Consider the following 5000-nt stretch of genomic DNA (forward strand, 5'->3'; position numbering starts at 1 on the left):
TACGTTTCATGTTCTAAGTAGAGTTTCAGCCTAATTGCAGTTCAACTGAAGACCTAAAATGGTCTTAAGCCACTTACAGTAAAACCACAAGTCAGAGGTTCCCAAACTGGGGGGTTCATGTAGGTACTGCAGGGAGGTCGTAGAGAGAAGGGACTCAAAGCATAAACGGTATTCACTTGTATAGCTAATTAATGTACTGTATTTACTTTCCTTATGAATTTCATGTTAAAGAATGTTGTTTGGAATATGGCAGGTTGGAGTCGGGAAAAAAGGGATAGTCAAACAGAGAACATTTGGAACTGTCTTAAGTTGTTTTGGGAGAAACAGAGAAATCAAAAAGATTTTATTCATTTCTGAGAATGAATAAGATGATTTCCAATAGATGGGTGCAAAGGTTTAGAGCTCAGGACACAGTGTACATCCATTATTCAGAAACATTAACCTGAATATTCTGTAATATTCTAGGCCACGGCCATATCCCCCAATGTAATACCAGAGAATCGTATATGAGAATGAGATAAAGCAGGCTGGTTCTTTTCCGGTATCCACTTTACGTCGGGTGAACGCCCCTTTAGGAGACCTTCGATTAGGAGACCTTCAGAGTCTTGAGGTAGAGAATAAATGGAGTCCCCTTAGCGCTGTAGATGGCGGTAGCGCACATCTTGTGCAAAAATCACGAAAAGAGAAGGAGATGGGACAACGCCCCCTTAGGAGACCAAATTTTGAGCACACGCTTTTGCATTGAGTGGCCGTGTTTCGATTCCTCTTATTATATATCCAACCTCTTTGGTAATACTGTGACCCAGAATAAAGGGGTTCATGCGTCACAGCTTCAGGAAGCTTCATGAAAGATCCCAAATACCATCTTTGGTTCACTTCAATGCCACAGAGTCTCAATACAGGGCACCCCTCTGCACATAATGGTTCCAAGATCATATCTAATCTTTGGTTCACTGCTTGCCCATGTCACCCGGGTCAGGGAGACCTGGAAACAAGACAACAACCTTCTGATGACTAGTCGGCAGCATATTCATCTTCCGAAGCAACGTCTCTTACCCCAGCTTATACAGCCACAGTTGGAAGTCCGAACAACTGTGATCTTTTTGTCGTGAAACGATCAGTGCAGTTTCACAGCATTTCTGTCTGACAGAAAGGGCAGACATTTAAGTACAGTCGTCAGGTTTTCCCATTGCCTTTTATGGCGCTTGGCATGGCGAACCAGTACGAACCAGTACCGAGTTGTATCTCTGACCTATTTTCTTTGAAATATGACAATTCAAATGGGCTGATATGCTTTTGCTTGGGGGTTTGGCAGTGTGGAGCTGGGCTGGGCTGGGCTGGTCTGGGCTGAGCGGAGCTGAGTCAAGTCAAGTCAAGCTGGCAGAGCTGAGCTCATAACAGTGTTTTCCATGTGGAGAGGACGGCCATGTTTTGGGGTTTTAGGAGCCGGGGCCTCAGTGTGGTGCACTGTTCTGCTGGCAGTAGTCTGGTGCGGAGTATACTGTGTGTGCGTGTGTGTGTGTGTGTGTGTGTGTGTGTGTGTGTGTGTGTGTGTGTGTGTGTGTGTGTGTGTGTGTGTGTGTGTGTGTGTGTGTGTGTGTGTGAATGTGTGTGTGTGTGTGTGTGTGCGTGTGTGTGTGTGTGTGTGTGCGTGTGTGTGAGGGCGGGCAAATGTGTGTATGTAAGTGTGCACATATACAGTATATGTGCTTGTCTGGTTCACGCAGTATGGGGCAGTGTTGAGGTTTTTTTTTGCTGTAGCACTGCTATGCTGTCCTACTGTATGTGTGAACACATGTAATGTTGTGTGTGTGTACGTGTGTGTCTATGTGTGTGTGTGTGAATACATGTAATTTTGTGTGTGTGTACGTGTGTGTCCTACTGTATGTGTGAACACATGTAATGTTGTGTGTGTGTACGTGTGTGTCTATGTGTGTGTGCATTAGGGCTGTAACGATACGGTCAACTCAAGATTTGGTTTGTATCACGATTTTTGGCCTACAGTTCGATACACCCGACGATCTCACTTTTGCCAACGTTATAAAATAGAATTATGAATAGAAACTAAGATAGTTTGTAGGTAGAATAGGCTACAAGAGGCTACGAATAATTTTAAAAAGTTTAAATATAACAATGATGATGATTTGAAGCTTGGAAGCACTATCACTTCATATCATGTGGTAGTTTTCTGGACGGATGGGTTACAAAACTTTGAAAGGGCGTATCACACTACTGCCTCCTTGTATCGCGGTACAGTATCGTGACTCTGTGTATCACGATTTCTTGGTTCGATACAATATTGTTACAGCCCTAGTGTGCATCCATCCACACGTGTATGTGTCCAAGCACTGACTGTAGTTTCTCTGTGCTGTGTGTGTGTGCTGGAGCAGGCTATCCAACCACGTACAGTATGGCAGAACCATGTTTAGCCTGTTGCTTGTTGCTATGTGTTTGTGTGTGCGCATGTGCTTGTACAAAGGAAGAGTCGTTGATTTTGTACCGTGATTTCTTGACAGCACCATGATTGCTCCTTAAAAGGTCCGGCTAACGGAGACCCGGTCAATTCCGACCTAGGTCCTTTGCTGATCCTCCCCCGTAGTAAATATTAAAGGGTCTGGCTACACCTTGGAAGCCTCTTTAAAAGTCGCATGGTATGGGCATGGAACGGGAAAAAAATTAAATGGCGACTAATGTGTGTGCGTGCGTGCGAGCGAACGTGTATGCGTGTATGCGTGTGAGCGAGCATGCTTGTGTGTGTGTGTGTGTGTGTGTGTGTGTGTGTGTGTGTGTGTGTGTGTGTGTGTGTGTGTGTGTGTGTGTGTGTGTGTGTGTGTGTGTGTGTGTGTGTGTGTGTGCACGTGCACGTGCACACACATGCCCTGGCAGCAGTGCCACTCTTCCGTCCTGTTCAGCCCCGGGTCGGGCTGCGCTGGAGCCATGTTTAGCCTTCAGTCGCTCATTGCGGTGGCGAGGGTTTTCATGCTGGCTGGCACGCCTGTTGCGCTGGCTGGCTGGCTGACTGAATGAAGCACTGACTGATGTTGGGAAGCAGCGGGACTGGTTGCATGCATGAACGTTGACAGCTCTTGCTGGGCCCGGGACAAGTCATCTGAAAGGGCCCCCCAACCCAATAAATGTACTGTAATGAGGACCCTATTCTGGGCCCTCTGTCTCCCTGGGCCCGGGGACAACTGACCCTTTTGTCCCCCGACCTGTCGGCTTCCCTACATGGGAAGGGGCAGGGCCCGCTCGGAGGGGGGATCAGAAGAGAGAGAGAGAGAGAAAGAGAGGAGCCTGAGTGGCATTCTCCTAACGAGGCATAATTAAAGCCCGGGATCCACTCGTACAGTGGGGAACGCTAACGAGCTTAACCAGCCTAACAGGCTTAACGAGCGGCCCATCACACAGCCCGCAATTATCATCAGCAGCCGAGGGAGAAACGAGCTTTGGATCTGTGCTGTGTGTGTGTGTGTGTTGGATGTGTGTGTGTTGGATCTGTGCGATGTTTGTGGTGTGTGTTAGTGTGTGTGTGTGTGTGTGTGTATGCACATGTGTGCCATCATGTGTGTGTGTGTGTCAGTGTCTGTGCGTGTGTGTGCCATCATGTGCGCGTGGGCGTGCGTGTCAGTGTTTGTGCACATGTGTATCATCGTGTGTGTGTGTGCGCGTGTGCGCGTGAACGTGTGTGTGTGTGTGTGTGTGTGTGTGTGTATGTGTGTGTGTGTGTGTGTGTGTGTGTGTGTGTGTGTGTGTGTGTGTGTGTGTGTGTGTGTGTGTGTGTGTGTTAAATGCTCTCATGTGTGAGACATAACATTCCAGGGCGCACTCCAGGAGACAAGGGGGCAGGAACCTTGGCAGGATGAGCCAGGGCTACCGCTAACAGCTAACACACTCGCACACACACACACGCACGCACACACACACACACATACACACACACACACACACACACACACACACACACACACACACACACACACACACACACACACACACACACACACACACACACACACACACACACACGATGGCACACACACACACACACACACACACACACACACACACACACACACATCCAACACACACACACACACACATACAAACGATGGCACACACATGCATATCCACATATGCACACATGCACGCTCGCAACCAAGCACAGGCACACACAAACCGACACAAGAGCAACACACACACACACACAAGCGCACAAACACCATCTAATCTCCAACTGTCACTTTCACGTACATCAACCTAGAAACCAACACACACAAACAAGCACATACACACACACACACACACACACACACACACACACACACACACACACACACACACACACACACACACACACACACACACACACACGGGCACACACACGGGCACACACAGGTGCTACGTAATGGGATAATGTTTAACATCTGTTAACACAGACAAACTGCGTTGGAGATGACACAAGCACTCGTGGAAAACACTGAGCTCATTACGTTGACTGGGCTCCCAGAACAACTGAGCTTTCATAAATAAACAAGCAGCCATCGTAATGGATCCACAGTAGATTGTTTTGGAGAGTTCTCTCCTTCACTCCAGACCTAGAGATTAACCCTTTCCTGTAGAGCAGTGTTTCCCAACCTTTTTTGTCTCATGTACCCCCCGTGCCTTTTTGTTGTGCCACGAGTACCCCCTAACTTGTGTTTTACATCGCTTTTTCTATTCCAGTGTGACTATAATCCATGCATTTGTTAAAATTACATTTTTCCAAGTACCCCCTTCAGTGTGCTCGCGTACCCCTAGTGGTACACGTACCCCTGGTTGGGAAACACTGACGTAGAGCCTCTGGTGATAACTTTGTTGTCGCCAAAATGTCCATGTCTTCTGTTACTTCTGTTAGTTCTGTGACTTAAAACTTCCGGTAATGTCATAGCAAGGTTGTAGTGATGTAGTTAAGGGTTTTTTGCAAAATAGTGAATATGTTCGTTGAAGATTAGCCTGATTAT

The 5000-nt window shown here is 47.3% G+C and overlaps 1 protein-coding gene across 9 annotated transcripts in view; it reads right to left on the bottom strand.

Moving 5' to 3' along the window:
- mecom (MDS1 and EVI1 complex locus) overlaps positions 1–5000 on the bottom strand; it is a 216195-nt gene that overhangs the window by 157835 nt on the left and 53360 nt on the right. The window lies entirely within an intron of this gene.

This window comes from Engraulis encrasicolus, chromosome 8 (genome assembly GCF_034702125.1).
Source record: "Engraulis encrasicolus isolate BLACKSEA-1 chromosome 8, IST_EnEncr_1.0, whole genome shotgun sequence".
Classification (NCBI taxonomy): Eukaryota; Metazoa; Chordata; class Actinopteri; order Clupeiformes; family Engraulidae; genus Engraulis; species Engraulis encrasicolus.